Source organism: Canis lupus, chromosome 12 (assembly GCF_003254725.2).
Source record: "Canis lupus dingo isolate Sandy chromosome 12, ASM325472v2, whole genome shotgun sequence".
NCBI classification, from domain to species: Eukaryota; Metazoa; Chordata; class Mammalia; order Carnivora; family Canidae; genus Canis; species Canis lupus.
In genome coordinates this window covers 19,261,522-19,278,477 of record NC_064254.1, presented here as the reverse complement: position 1 = coordinate 19,278,477, position 16,956 = coordinate 19,261,522, and the positions used below count along the sequence as shown (strand labels likewise).

The window sequence follows — 16,956 nt, the reverse complement described above, 5'->3', positions numbered from 1 at the left end:
GTCTCTGAAATCATAGGTCCTTTTATTTTTTTTTTTATACCATGCTATTTAGTTCATTTTTCTATCATAAACTAGTAATATTTTATGCTGAAAAAATAATTATATCTATTTCTAAGCAATAAAAAAATTCTTGACCAGCTAAATTTGATAGCTAGTTTCCTTGCTCTGAGAAGTGAGATAGCAAAAAACTTTCAAATAGAGCCAGAAAATGATAAAATGTCAAATGATTAGTATAGGGAATATGTCCTCTGGAAATTCAGAAGAGAGAGAGAGTTAGTTTCTTGGGGAAAATGGAACATCTTATGAAACAGAGTTGAAGTCAGATCCAGAAGACCTTGAATGCTAGACTAAGGAAGATAGACTTTATTCTGATGCAAATAGAAATGCTTGAAGAAATTTTTGTAGCCCTAATTAATGAATAGCCTTTGTTCTTCTCCATTAAGGCTGGTACCTTGAAAATGTATATGCATATGTGTATTCATATCTGAACGTATGTACACTGAATGTATTCACCCCTGGGCAGGAAATAATGTGTCTATAAAGAAGAAACAGGAGGAACGATTAAGGCATTCGTTAATTAGGGTCCATTTACATTTCCAGAGTCAGCTAAAATCGTCCACTTATTTAAACGGAAATCTCCTCAGTTTATTACAGTCATTATTACTTGGCAGTAAGAGATAACTGGTTTGAATTTCACAAGTAGAGAAAATTGCATAGTCTGTTGCTTCTCTCAGGGGTCACTATTAGTCAATGTTTGAAATAAGAAATTGCAGTTCTTATTAAATGAAATTAACATTTATTGAAAACCTACTATGTGCAAGAGAGTTGGATAAATCCCCTTTATAATCTCATTTACTCCTCACAGTGACCCCTCACATTGGTATTTATAATCCACACATAATGAAGGAGGCAGAGAAAGAGATGAAGAAAACAAATTGGCCAACGTGAGCCTAGATCTATACTCAGAACTGACCTCTCACCATTCAGTGTAAGCCAATGGATGATAATGTGTCACACTAGAGCCTATCCATCAACTCATTAACTCATTTTCTGATATTATTGTTGAATTATATATTTTTGAGAATATGTATATAGATATGCAATATATCATGTCATTGTGGGTATCGTGTGCATATATAGGTATTATAGACCTGTATGTTTATGTGTGATACATGTATATATTTATATATATAATGCATATATATATGGATTATAGCAACACAGTACACATAAAATTATAGCAACATATTGAAAACTTGTGCTATGCTTTTTATATTCATGTGTTATGCATAACTATACATAAACATATATTAAGCGGTAATACATATAAATTATATATGAATGCATATGCATATATCATTTACACATAAAATTATATATGAAATAAATTAAGGCAGCTGTATTATACACACATGAATGGATAGAATTATTTTCCTACTGTCCTTACCTAGGAAAGAAACTGACGGGCAACTGGAGAACCTATGTTATAGCTGAGGAAACATCACCCCTCCCTGCAAAATTAGTCCTGACTCTACCTCCAGGATTGTAGCCCTAAAGAAGAGCGTGTTAACGTTCACCTAGAGTCGAGGGGTGTTGTGTCCCTAGGAATGACCTGAGAACCCCCAGGTGTCAGTGTGAAGGGACCTGCTTCCTCCTCTCTCCCAGCCCTTGTGCCCTGGTCACCCAATACCTGCCTCTCCAACACTCACCCAGTACAAGTCCCCGGTTAAAGGAGGGATGGAAGAGCACCATCAGCCCTGACTCTAATTCTATTCTATATACTCAAAAGATCAGCTCTAAATCTGATCCCTGCGGTGAAAGGACAACCACCTACTAGTTAAATTCATTCAGCTCTTTATTCAATGAAATGATGTAGCATTTTCATCAGTGAACCAATTGAACAATCAGCCCTGCAAAAAATAAAGCATCCACGAGGATAGAAAAGAGCCCTTGGTGGGAGTTTCTGGTTCTGCACAAAGGCTGCGGAGGCTGAGCTGTCACTCCCTTTCTTCATCCCAGTACCCCATGCATAGCACCAGCTCTAGCGTGAAGGGAAATTTAAAAGCAACTAAGTACATATAAACATTTCTCATTCATTATCTGGGGTTTCTGCTACTGGGTGACATATCATTAGTCCTAGTGTAAGGCAAGCTTTAAAAACGTAATTACTTAATCATGCAGTTAGCTTCCCATCAATCCTAGCAGCATTTGTTCTTAACTAGCTTTTAAGAACAAAATTAGGAGTAATTTGTAAACAAAAGTAATTGAAGAAAGGCAGATATTGCCAAGGTGTTGACAGCATTAGCAGACATTATTGTTTCCCTTAATGCCACCACAGCACTGCAGCTAACAATAGGTAGCTGGCAAAAGGCAGCATGAGGGAATTAGTAGGTGGTGAGCTGAGGAAGCGGGCACTAGGCAGACTGGTCCTTCCTCAGCCCTTACAGAGATTCAGCTCCAACAGGTAGTGGACCCCGTCCTCCTACATTGATTTGCTTTAGAATTCAGTGACTTGGAGATTTATGGCATTTATATTTTTAGCATGATCATACAAATAAACTCATCATAGTTTTCACACCCTCTTATTAAATATTGAGCCCAAGAATTTTCCCCTGAAAGGTGCAATGCTATTTACATAAGCCACAGATATGCAGTTTCCATCTCGTGAGACCCACTCAGGCAAGTCTGAGTAATAACAAAAAAGGCAGAAGCCAGTCCTTTCTCCAAAAGATTTTTGCCTGTCCTAATTTCTGGTTACTTGTAACAGGTTCAGTGAACTTGTAGTGCACATCACTTCTGGGCCAGACAGGGTGCTAAACACTTGAGAAATAACAATGCATAAGAACTGGACACCATTTTCAAGGAGCTCATCATTTTGCATGGAGACAAAAATGGAAATAAAATGTGATCAGAAAGGTTTAAACCAAGTGTGTCAAAACCCAACAGTTGGTTTCTGACTTTGTCTGCTAGTGTTGAAGCTCACAGGGCTCCAACAGAAAGTGTGATGAAAGTTTTGGAGTATAAACAGGGATGTGAGGTCCAGGAATGAGGATATTCCTATCTTTAAGCTATAAATAGTGTAACGGAGTCTGAAATAAATCAAATTAAAAAATCAAATACTAAAAATCATGCACGTAAAGAGCGGCAATTTGAGATTCAGATCTAGGTACTTTACTTTTATTGTCACTGTTGTTATGATAATGAGTCCAAATATTTTTCCAGGATACACTAGGATTCAACACAAGGAGTCTAGGACCCAGAATCCGAACGCTCAGCTCCAATTCTGCCTCTGTAGCCTTCTACTGTGTGACTTTAAGCAAGTCATGAAAATTTTCTGAGCTTTGGTGTTTCCATCTGTAAAAATTTATGTCTTGGGACCTTCATTCTGTGGCTGCAAGGAGTAATGAAAGTGAAAGTGCTTTGTAAATTTTAAATTCAGAAGGAAGGTGTTGAGACAGTAAGATTCCACCCATATGAAGTCCAGGAACAGGCAAAATGACCTGTGGTAAGCAAAATTAAAATATAGTTGGGCCTAGAAAGTTAAGAATTGGCTGGAAAAAGGCACAGGGTCAGGTTCATGAAATTATATATCAATTGTCAATATACATCTAGTTGAGCATTTAAAAAACTGTGTACTCCATTGTATGTAAATGGTGCCTCAAATTACATTGAAAAATAAGATATTTCCACTAAGGTTGCTTGGGTTTTGGGGGGTTTTCTTTTTGGAAACTAAATACAGCTTTTCACATCGATTGCCACTATCAAGTGAATTGAAGACTAGTGTCCAAAATGGACACCCTAAGGGATTCGTCTCATATATCATTAGAAATCTGGAGAGAGAGCCTATACCTTTACATCCTAATTTAATTCAAAATAGATATCACCACTTCTTCACATCCTTAAAATCCAAAGCATTATGAGCCATCATAAACTTCCAAGCATATTAGCAGAAGATAAAAATTCATTTCTTTTTATATTTGTCAATGGGGTAAGGAGAATGTCAGAATTTAAATGTACCAACCAGAGAATAGTTATACTACTAAGTGTGATCTGGGGATAGACATGAGAGGACTTTTGATCTGCTGGCATATAGGAAAACAGAAATTGTTACCAAAGCAAGTATGATGTCTTTCCACATCTCTCTGGGCTGGGTAAATGCTAGCTTATTTCATTTTTAAAAAGTGATTAGAGCGATTTTTAATCTCTATAGGTTTTATCATTCTAGCATAAATAAGGGCAAATAAATATATTTTTTCCTGGATGTTCAAGGCATTTGGCCTTCAGAATCATTAGGTCAGAGTTTACATATATGTGTGTGTGTGTGTGTGTATAACATAATTTATCTATCTATCTATCTATCTACATATATATATTACATATGTATATGTACAAATTACTATAAGGATATATTTATAAAATGGCCTTAAAAAAAGAAACAAATCCCATCATTTGCAACAACACAGATGAACCTGGAGGGCGTTATGCTAAGTGAAATAAGCCAAACGCAGAAATACCATATTGCATGATCTCACTTATATGTGGAATCTTAAATACTCAAACTCCTAGAAGCAGAGTGTAGAATCGTGATTACCAGGAGCTGGAGGGAGAAATGAGACATGAGAGATGTTGGTCAAAGGGTACAGAGTTTCAGTTGTATAAAATGATTAAGTTGGAGATCTAATGTACAACAATGTAACTATAGTTAACAATACTTTTTTGGATACTTGAAATTTTCTAAGAAGATAAATATTAAGTGTTCTTAACAGACACACGCAGAAACAGCAACTATCATTTATGGGTATGGTGATGGGTATATGAATTAGCTTCATTGTGGTGATCATTTTGCAATGTATATGTATATCAAATAGTCCAGTTTTATACCATAAATACATAAAACTTTTAATTGTCAAATATCCCTAAATTAAAAGGAAAAAAAAAAGACTCCCATTCAAATGTGGGGGGAAAAGGAATTATTGGGCAAGTCTTCATAGTCAAAGGCAAATCAATCAACAAGTTTCCATTGAATGTCTGCTATGATCTCAGAATAGCAGAGTTAAAAAGGTTGAGGTAATTATCCAGATAATTATCTAGGCCCCAAAGTGACTTTTATTGGTTTACATAGATCATCTGGGCAGAGGAGGCTTTTCTCTTTCAACTATCCATAAAACGAAGTCACTATATTATAAAACTGGCCTACTTTTTTAAAAGATTAGATAAAAATTACTCATAATAAATGTAAACACTTTGGCTGGAAAATTATTCTACAAATCTTTAGAACTTGAGGGCAGGGGAAGTGTATCAGCTTTGGTTAATGTCAGTTAGGTGAGGCTTGAAGAACTCTCCAATCATGAGAACTGCCCAGCATGTTTTTCCTTCTTCATCTCACTTTCCCCTCCCTAAAATTCTTTTAAATGTGCTTATGGTGCTTTTGTATTTATTACCTACCTTCTCCAAAGTAAAATCTCAGAGGAACAGAAGTCTATCTGGTAGTTTCTAGAAGAGTGTCACCATTCAAAAACAATAATTCAATAAATAAGTGAAAGACTATTCTTGTATTCTGCTTCACAGCCCACCCCCTCGACACTTGGCTTAAGCTTTCTGAATCCCTTGTGTCACCTGGGAAAATGTAGATATTCTCTGCATGTTGGGGTTATCATAACGATGAAAGATAGTATGTGTAAAACCCCTAACACACTATTCAGTTGATAGATGTTATCTCTCTGAAGACCTCATGTACCAAATATAAAACTATGCCCTTTGTTAAGATGGTGCCTGAGCTGTTGGCCACATTCATTCTTCCTCCAAACTGAGATATTCACTCTGTGTGTGTCATTTGGGCCTAACCTACATGGAATCAAGCAGGAAGAAAAAGAATTGACATTATCTACTAAATGTCAGATGTGCATCAGCATACTTAATTTTCAGAATAGCTTCATGAAGAAACCACATTTAACAGTCAAGCAGATTCAGGTTTAGAGAAGTGAAGTGACAGGCACATCACACACAGTGTATAATGCAAGTGGGCCTGTGGAGCCCAGGAAGGTCCTACTGCAACTTTCTTTGCCTGCCTGCCCCCCACCAGACTGGATGCTTTTGAGGACTGGGATCATGTCTTTAAGTTACCCATGCAATCTCAAAGATCTATCATTATACTGCATATGCCTACATATATCTTGAGCAAATTTTGGCCAAGCAGATAAAACAAAAAAAGGAATGAAGCCCAGTATTCCTTCTAATACATCCTGCACCCTCACTGAGCTCTAAGACTAACTCTCAATGCTGTAATGATGGGATACACAATGCAAAACTCTAGGAAACACATGGAGAAAGCCCCATCAGGATTAAGGATGGTGCAAATCTTGTGTTTCTTTCCAGGGAACACACTGTTCAGAAAGTGAAAGGATTAATTGCAAAGGTTTATCCTCAAAACATAAAAGCAAACAATTGGTACTAAATGTTCTAGGACCTTAGAGTACATTTAGGAGACTCACTTAGCATCAATAAATAAATTAATCTACTAGTATTTATTGTGCTGAGCCAGGGACTGCAGGGAATAATAATAACAATTTACATTTGGGTCTACACTTATAAATGATTCTTGACTATTAATCTACTTTCTCTTTAATTCTCAGTACAACTCTGCAAGTTGGGCCTTATTTGCCCACTAAATGTTACAAAAGAGAATACTGACGTTTTAAAGTTGTTTTGATTTCACTGGGTTGCATAGTGGGTTAGTGTCAGGACCTGGGTTTGAACTCATGCTTCAGATCCACACTTAAGCTCAGTCATCATCACTGCTGAGAAAAGAGGCTTAAGATACAGACTCTGAATTCCAAGAGTCAGAGACCTAGTCGTAATGACACCACGGTGCCTGAGAAACAGGACAACGCAGTGAAGAATAATGAACAGATTAGAAGGGAAGACAGAATAATGAAGGTGGCAGACACTGAAAGAGGAGCATAACCTTCCAGAAAGGATTTTCTTAAGCTGTGCTATTTCATAAAATTTGGGAACCAGAAAGATGCTACATCCTTCCAAAATCTTATTTTTGTGTGTTTCTGAGATAATTACCCGTGTAGAGAATAATTCCAGTAAAAAGCAAACACTTGTATCGTGCTTTGCTATTTTTTTTTTAAGATTTATTTATTCATGAAAGACATAGAGAGAGAAAGGCAGAGACATAGGCAGAGGGAGAAGCAGGCTCCATGCAGGGAGCCCAAAGTGGGACTCGATCCCAGATCCTGGGATCACACCCTGAGCCGAAGGCAGATGCTCAACCACTGAGCCACCCAGGCATCCCCTATGTGCTTTGCTATTATAAGACACAGTACTTCCCTCTAGTCAAGGAAAAAAACTGGTTTCAATGAAAATGATGGATTTAGATTTGAACTAGTTACATTTAAGAAGTTGCTAGATTATCCAGTAAAAACAATCAGTTGGGGGTAGCCCCAGTGACTCAGCAGTTTAGCGCTGCCTTCGGCCCAGGGCCTGACCCTGGAGACCCAGGATCGAGTTCCGCATCGGGCTCCCTGCATGGAGCCTGTTTCTCCCTCTGCCTATGTCTCTGCCTCTCTTTCTCTCTGTGTCTCTCATGAATAAATAAATAAAATAAAATCTTAAAAAAAAAAAAATCAGTTGGGTCCCATATTTAGGTAGAAACCAGAGCTTCAAGCTATAGCACTGTGATCTCTTGGAGGACAAAAGCTAGCTTTAAAAATTCATCTTATTTTCTCACAGCCATCTTTTTTATTCTGGACTCCACCCCCATTTTGCTGGCATATATCAGAGCTAACTAAGTATATATAAATTGATTGAATGAATAAATGCCTGATCTAATAATTATATCTGTTACCCTACCTGCAATCACAATAATAACAAAAAAAGGCTTTGGAAGCCCTCCTCTCTTTTGAAGAGCGATAATTCCAGGTAACAAGAAATACAACACAACTCACTGTCATTTTCTTATTTTCTTCTGTTTTCATGGGAAACCATATTTTCAGGCAAACTATTTGCTGCAAGTCAGATCTTCTCATCTTTTGTGGGAAGATGAGAGAAGCAGGGAGAGGCACAAACATTCTAAAATGCAGTGAAGGCCAATGTAGATCAAATGTTAATTCCCTCGTGTGCAATGTTTTTTGTTTGCTTGCTTGCTGTTTTGTTTATTTCCAGAAAAATATCTAAGACCCTTCCACCTATTTCAGGACTCCCAAACGCCTTGCAATTTGCAGACCCTTCTGATCGCGGAGGATGGCTCTTGTTTAAAAACTGCACAATGTAAATGGTATCTGGTATTTAATGAAAAGCACTGAAATTGTTATATGGTACCACAGATTCACTGCCGAACATGTCATGAGGCAACATTTTATAGGCGTTGTAAAATCTTTTTACCACACACAGCTGCATTACCCAAAATTACTCAAATCTGCAGGGCATCTGAAACTCACTCTGTAACAGTAATAGGCTTTGCTGCTTAAAAAGTGATTATGACTAATGCACAAAAACAATTATCACTAGACTTAATTGCCAAGACTTAAGATATATAGCTATATATTCCTTCTCACTGAAATTTGAGCAATCACTAGGAAAAAGTAAGATTTTCAAAACTTACAGAATTCTGAAGCAGGACTGGGAAAAATGTTTTTAATCTGTCAGTCCATACAAGAAAGATTTTATTGGCGTTATTTTTATAAGTCCTAAAATTCTACTGTTTTTAATATGTACTGTGGGCTAATTGGAGAAATTTTCAAAAATATCGATGAATAAAACTGGTCCATAGGGCTGGCTGTACACCAAGCAGAGGTACCGTGAGGCACTGGATTGAGAAAGGGATAGAATATGATAGACTAGGTTTCAGCCCCGAGCAATCCCTTCTTTTCCCTAAATCTTACCCTTTTGCTTTCATACAAAGAAAACTTTGGGCTAAGTATTATTGAGGACTCTTCTTGTGCAAACCTTCTACAATTTGATCTTATGTGACCTAAAGTAGCAGGAGTTTGCTGTCACCTTTGTCCTTCTTCTGAGAGGAAGAGGAGGAGAATGCTAGGGAAAGAGGTGATATTTTTGTGCCTTGCCTTGAAGAGTTTTGGTGTGAAAGAAAGTGATTTTGAGTCTTTCAGCAGAATGGACAGTCTGGTATGGTAGAGACAGCGTGGTGGGGAGTTACAGAAATGGTTCAAGAAAGGATTGAAAGGGTACACTGCCTTCATACTAGAGAAATTTAAGGTTAATAATGGTAGCTCAGAAAAGTCCACATTCTCTTCTTTTACTTATCTGGCATCACTGTTGGTCTGTCTGTTCTAACTACAGAATGTGGCATGGAGGTGACCTGTCACTTTGGGGCCTGGTCCACAGAACATATCCCGGGCACTCTCCTTGTACTCTTTCTCTTGGCCAACCAAATGGAAGCCTTGAGCAATAAACGTCTGGGTTTCTCAATAATTGTGTGAAGCAGAGCCACCCCACTAACCCAAGCCACTCAGCACTGCTAGATGAGCAAGAAATATGCAAAGTTTGAATATGGTATCCCCAGTGGAGCATTGCTGATCAACACAGTCAGCTGCCACTCACCTGCAGAGTAACTGCTATGCTGTGGTGGTGGCAGAGGTGAGGGTTGTGGGATGAAAAACTGGTTCACAGTGAAAAGCAATGAGGATAGACTCTATTTTCATGAATTCAGCAGTGAAAGGACAGACGAGTGATGAGAGGGAATAGCTGAGCAAATTGAGCATGTTGTTGGGAAGCCAATGGCTAGGAGTTCAGGCTGTGGAATCAGAACTCATATTAATGCTTGCTAAACATTTTGCCACTGAATCCTCGTATTGACCCTCTTAGGTGGATACTCCTATTAACCCCATTTTAGAGATGAAGAAACTACAGCTTGGAGAGCCAAGCATAGTGTCTAGAGTAATTTATGATAAAACAATAAAGCTGCAATTTAAACCTGGGTTCTATCTGACCCCAAAACATAGAGTTGACATCAGTCAGGTTGTGGGACAACTAATAAAACATCTTCAAGATTAGGCACGTGCTTAAAACTGCTCCACAGTTGAGCTGGCCCATGTTATCTGGGAACACTGAGAGGAAGGAAAGATAGTCAGAGGCCTCTGAGCACAAAGCACCATGGGCACTTTGATCACTGGGCCCATTACTGCCCCACACCACTTGAGGTGAAACTAATGTCCCTTGCCACAAAGCAATCCCGAAATAGCTACTGGAGACTGGAAGAACAAGTCATCCCTAACTCATGTCTCTGTCTCTACAGGTTAACTGCAAATAAATCATCACTGCACTTTTTTTTTTTTTTTTTTTTTTTTTTTTTTTTTTTTTTTTTGCATTTTACTAATTTCTAGTTTAGTGTAGAAAGCAAAAGTCCCTGTGTAGCCCCTATAGGCTATCACTGGGTGGTTTTGATAGGCTCTGGTCGGACGGTTCAATTAAGTAGATCTTTTTTGTGGCTTCCACTGTTCCTGAAATCCTTGTCCAGGCAAAGACATGTCATTGCAGGAAAGGACTTATCCAACATATATTAGTTGAGTATTTACAATGGACTAGGCAGTTTGCTAGCAAAGTAGGATCCAGGGAAAACCAAGACGTGGCTCCTGTGTTCGAGGAATTCCTAATCTGCTAGAGAAGGTGCACAAATAAGAGGCCATTTTGTTATGGTGTAAAGCCTGAGGGCATGGAACCAGAGACAGGATGTATCAGTTTGCCTCCTAACTCTTCTAGTTACTAATGGAGTGGATTTGGGCATCTTACTTCCCTTCTTGGTGCCTTTGTTCTCTCAAGTATAAAATGGGAAACGCTGCCTCATGGGGTTGTCAAATTACTAAACGTTAAAAAGATAAAAATGAGTAATTTGCTCATCAACCTCATATGCTCATTAACTTCAATATACTTGAGGTAACTAGTGTTAGCTTCTTCTTCTTTTTTTTTTAAGAAATTACATACCTCAGACTCATTGGCTTTATCACTCTAGGTTCCCATTGGAAGTGATAGCTGAGTTGAACATTGAAGACAGCATGAACCAGGAAGTCAAAGGTGTGAAAGCCTTCTAGGCAGAAGGTGATATGTATGTGGAGATTGTGAAAGAACATATTATAATCTTAGGGAAAGAAACGCCTGGGTGGCTCAGTAGTTGAACATCTGCCTTTGGCTCAGGGCATGATCCTGGTCCCATGATCAAGTCCTGTGTCAGGCTCCCTGTGAGGAGCCTCCTTCTCCTTCTGCCTATGTCTCTGCCTCTCTCGGTGTGTGTCTCTCATGAATAAATAAATAAAGTCTTTAAAAAAAATAATCTTAGGGAAAGTCCAAGAAGTCCTATCAGCTGGAGAGTCGTGTGTCTGAGGTAGATGATACTGACGAGGCTGGAAAGGAAGATAGGATCCAGGTCACGAGGAGGTTGTAAGTCAGGTTCAGAGGTAGACTCATTCCTAGAGGTAGGTGGAGCCACTGTCATATTTTTAGCAGGACAGTGATAGATGGACACCAGTGGATTAATGTTGGATCAACAGCCCTAGTAGTTGACTGAGGCAGGAGCATTTGATGATGATGGGCATAAGGGCATAAGTGTGTGTTAACTCCCAAAGACTTGCTTTGATTTGTTCTACTGGTATGTGCAGATATTAAAAACCAGAAACATCCACACAACAACTGAGAAAAGTGAAGCCCTATTAACAGTGAAGCGCCCTTTTAGCCACTTTAGATTCCACCTTTCTCTTAGCCTCTTATAAATTTAAAACAGGAATGAGATTCTGTTTAGCCAGCTCTGATAGTATCTTTAGAGCAAAACACTAAATTCAGTGCAAAGGAGTCAAAAAAGCAAAAGGCAAGGGATTTGATATTATGTTCTAAGTGAAGGAGAGGAAAAAAACACATATAGACATACATGGAAATATATGTGAAAATTAGTTCTTTTTTTTAAGATTTTTTTTTTATTTTTAAATAATCTCTGCACCCAACATGGGGCTTAAACTCACAACCCTGAGATTAAGAGTTGCATGTTTTACTACTGACTGACCCAGACAGATACCCCAATAAAAACTGGCTCCTAAGAAAGTGATCTCCACATCTATAGCAGTGTCTCTTCAACATAGTCTGCAGGCACCAGCATCAGATTTATCTGGAACACTTGTTTAGAATGCAGGTGCCTAAGCTTGAATTATGGAATGAATAAGTCACAAAGATAAAAGGCACAGCATACGAAATATAGTCAATGGTACTGCAATAGTGTAATATGGTGATAGTTGGGAGCTACCGTTGTGGTGAGCATAGCATAATGGATAGAGGTATAGGATCACTATGCTGTATACCTGAAACTGATGGAACATTGTCAACTATACTTCAATTTAAAAAAAAAAAAAAAAAAACTTGTAAATGACTGAGCTCCACCAAGACCTGATTAATCAGAATTTGTGTTTTTAACAAGTTTTTCAGCCACCCTGCAACATACCAAAGAACACCTAAACTATACCATTCCTTATTTTATATAATTATGCATGCTTACATGCATCTGTAATCAAAGAAATAGAATTACTATTTATTTGTTCGGGACTATTCTGTCCCCTCAACATTAGGGAGAAATGACTCTTATCCTTTTAGGAAATTCTCTTAGGGCACTAAAATCATTTCATCTTGTGGACCCAAGTTACCACTACAGAACAAGAGAACTGAATCAATTACCGGTTTAAAGGATAAGACACTTCAGTATTTTCTTGCCATTACTGTAAAGTTTGAAAGAGAACCCTGCTTCTAAAATGGCATCAATTTAGGGACAGCCTTTTTGGCTTTTCACCAGCCAGTATTATTGTCTATATATACCAGGCACTAGGTCCCAAACCCATGGATTACCATGAACAATAGGATATGATCTCCACATGAGGAAAACCATGGTCTTTTCTTCTTCTTCTTCTTCTTTTTTTTTTGGTCAGAGAAGGAGATGGCATTTGATAAAGATATGTAAATATTACCAGATGAACACAATATTAAAGATATGCTACAGGGGCTTTGGGAGGCCAGTAGTTGAAAACCTTAACATATCAGGGAAGGTTTCACACAGGCAGTTGCTTCTGAGCAGATGCTGACAAAGGGGAGAGATGTTCTTCCCCAAGGGGTCAAGTGGAGGAAGGGAAATGCAGGCAGAACAACTCACAGGGGTCACAGCTTCAGGGAAACACTAGTCTCTGCAGTTACAGCAAGGGCTCCCAGGACCCACCCTTCTTTTAAAACTTGGATGGTCTGACCAAAATAGTCTTAACAGATAATCAGATTTGCATCATTTATGTGTGAATAGGAATACTATTCCTTCAAACATCAAGAAGGAAAACACATCCAAATAATTTTGCTTGAAACACAGGCAACACCCTTTTTGAACTTGGCCACAGTAACTTCTTGCAAGATACATCCACGAAGGCAAAAGAAACAAAAGCAAAAATGAACTATTGGGACTTTATCAAGATAAGAAGCTTTTGCACAGCATAGGATACAGTCAACAAAACTAAAAGACAACCTACAGAATGGGAGAAGATATTTGCAAATGACCTATCAGATAAAGGGCTAGTATCCAAGATCTATAAAGAACTTCTTAAACTTAACAGCAAAGAAACAAACAATCCAATCATGAAATGGGCAAAAGACATGAACAGAAATCTCACAGAGGAAGACATAGACATGGCCAACATGCATATGAGAAAATGCTCCACATCACTTGCCATCAGGGAAATACAAATCAAAACCACAATGAGATACCACCTCACACCAGTGAGAATGGGGAAAATTAACAAGGCAGGAAACCACAAATGTTGGAGAGGATGTGGAGAAAGGGGAACCCTCTTGCACTGTTGGTGGGAATGTGAACTGGTGCAGCCACTCTGGAAAACTGTGTGGAGGTTCCTCAAAGAGTTAAAAATAGACCTGCCCTACGACCCAGCAATTGCACTGCTGGGGATTTACCCCAAAGATACAGATGCAGTGAAAGACAGAGACACCTGCACCCCAATGTTTATAGCAGCAATGGCCACAATAGCCAAACTGTGGAAGGAGCCTCGGTGTCCATCGAAAGATGAGTGGATAAAGAAGATGTGGTCTATGTATACAATGGAATATTACTCAGCCATTAGAAATGATAAATATCCACCATTTGCTTTGACATGGATGGAACTGGAGGGTATTATGCTGAGTGAAATAAGTCAATCGGAAAAGGACAAACAGTATATGGTCTCATTCATTTGGGGAATATAAAAATTAGTGAAAAGGAATAAAGGGGAAAGGAGAAAAAATAAGTGGGAAATATCAGAGAAGGAGACAGAACATGAAAGACTCCTAACTCTGGGAAACCAACTAGGGGTGGTGGAAGGGGAGGTGGGTGGGGGGTGGGGGTGACTGGGTGACGAGCACTGAGGTGGGCACTTGACGGGATGAGCACTGAGTATTATTCTATATGTTGGCAAATTGAACACCAATAAAAAATAAATTTATAAAAAAAAAAAGAAATCAATTAGCATCCTCATTTACTTTGTCCTGATAAAGAAAAAGCCTACATTTTCTTTACATTTACAGACATTACATTTACAAAAAGAGACATCTCAAGACATCCTGTATAAATTACTAAAAGGAAAAAAAAGCATTATATTGTAATTAGGTTAACTCTATTTCCTCACTCCGCCCTCTGGCCACATCCTTCCCAAATAGATCACTGTGTAAAAAAGTAGCAGTTATTCAAAACAAAAATATGTTGGTGTATCTTGCAGCCAAATGAAATGGATCGACAAGGCACAACAATAGGAACCAACCTCAAATTGATAAATTTGTCCAGTAAAAAAAATTGTAGCCTGAGCAGCTTGTTGATCATTTTAAATGTTAATGGTAATATGCTTCTTTACTATTGAGATATTTATGACTGATGGTGTGATGCTATTTAAATTTACAACATTCATTAATTTTAGCTGTTTTTCATCATTAGGAAAAATAATTCAAAAGAAACTTCAATATTTTCCAAGTGCAGCATATGAAACAACACCAGAGTGCTATCAAGCACAGAAGGCCCCTTCCACACACTCAATTCTGCCAAAACCAGGCCCTCAAAAGTAGACTTTCTCTTAGCAATTTCTTGATTGTACTCAGATTTCCAAAGACTTAAAATAAAAAGCACTCTTCTAATTCCTCAATTTAACTTGGTATCAGAATATTATTAGTCCCATTGTGGTTATGATTAGTAATATATAAAGGCTACATTTATGCCCCATGTAAAAAAGGTCATATGACCAAAGTGATTTTTCCCCTTGAGTCTATGGGTGACTCAAGAGCATCGTAATGTTCACATTTTATAACAGGAAATAGAAAGTTAATTGATAGCTATTTAGAGCCTTAAAAAAAAAAGATAATGAAGAGTTACTTTGTATAAGATTAAAAAGATCATGGAAAATAATTTCTTAGGCCCAACTTCCATGTTGGTTGTTGAGCCAACAGACTTCTGGCGCTAATTGTTTACTTAAACTAAGTCACTGTAACTCCAAGTCAAAATGTTTTCCATAATTTGATATTGGCTTCAGCCTTTTACCTCCCTGAATTGATGGGCATGAAGGTTCCACAGGATATCCGTTCTATTTTTTTCCCTTGTTCTAAAAAGATTTTAATGTTATGTGAAGTCAGGGGCTTTATTTTATTTTTGTTCTGTTCTACATAATCCTGTCTTTATTCATGTCTATGGATGTGGAAAGAGCTACATTCATAGCCATGTTTATCTATAAACTTATTGCCTTGTTCATTCAGAATAAGATTAAAGAACCACAGTTTTTATTACCAGATACTTAAGCAGTAATGTACTAATATTAAGTATGCACTATTGCCAAAATTAATATGTACATAACAAATGAGATAATAAAACTTGGGTCATTTTGGAATTTTAAGAGGAAGGGCCCTCACTGTGCAATGATCGATTAATCAATGAACTGTCCCATGTTTTATGCTCATGAATAGCTATCTAGCTGGGATGTAACATACATATCTACAGAATCATGGTGACCTAAGAAAGCAGTCACCAACTGTCTACTGATAAGATGAAACTCTTTTCCTTGACTAACAATGACAATAAAATACCAAGATGAAAATGCTTGAAAACTGCACAAAGGAGGGGGAAACATTGAGAGAGAGCTGTAGAAGATAATGCTTGATCAGGCATTCTTCATGGTTCTTAGGAGAGATCACTGAGCTCAGTTCTGGAACATCTAGAACTGTAGAGGGTGACTTATTCTTGAATTTGAGCCAAGTGTATGCGAGTGAACTGTGCCTATTTCTATTTTGCAAACAAAATAAAACAAAACAAAGGCAGGAAGGATGGAAGGAAGGAAAGAAAAAAGAAAGGAACCTGAAATTTAGGGAAAAGGGAAAAAACAACAACAGGAAGTGAGGGATCAGTGATTCCTAATTTACCTAATTTGGCACCAGGAATATAGCTGTAATAGATAGTAAACATTTTGCCAAAAGAGACTGTTGTGGTTGACTACTCTGTCTTGTAAGCCTTCCCAAACTTTGTGGCTTACAATAATTTGTTATGTACCACACATCTGTAAACTGACAGCACTCATCAAGACTCTTACTTAGGGACTCTCACTTAGGGACTCTCATGGAATTGCAATTGGATGTTGGTTGGGACTTCAGTTAACCTCAAGTCTTGACTGGACTGGCCATCCAGGGTGGCTTCCTCATGGCTGGCAGCTGTCAGTGGGGGTACCCAACACATGACTTCTCTAATTATTTACTAGCTTTGGTTTCACATTGTGTGGTGGCTGGGATTTTAGAGGGAGGATTCCAAGGGATTCAGGGGCAAACTAAGAAATCTAATGACCTAGCAGCTGAAGTATCAAATCCTCATTTGTGCCACACTGTATTGCTCAAGCAAGTTACTAACTCCAGCCTAAATTTAAGGAGAGGGAAAATAGGGCTCTATCTCGACATGTAGCA

At 38.1% G+C, this 16,956-nt stretch overlaps 1 long non-coding RNA gene across 13 annotated transcripts in view; it reads right to left on the bottom strand.

Annotated features, from left to right (window-relative positions):
* Nucleotides 1-16,956, bottom strand: part of LOC112641730 (uncharacterized) — a 126,623-nt gene that overhangs the window by 33,396 nt on the left and 76,271 nt on the right. The gene's annotated exons all lie outside the window — the stretch shown is intronic.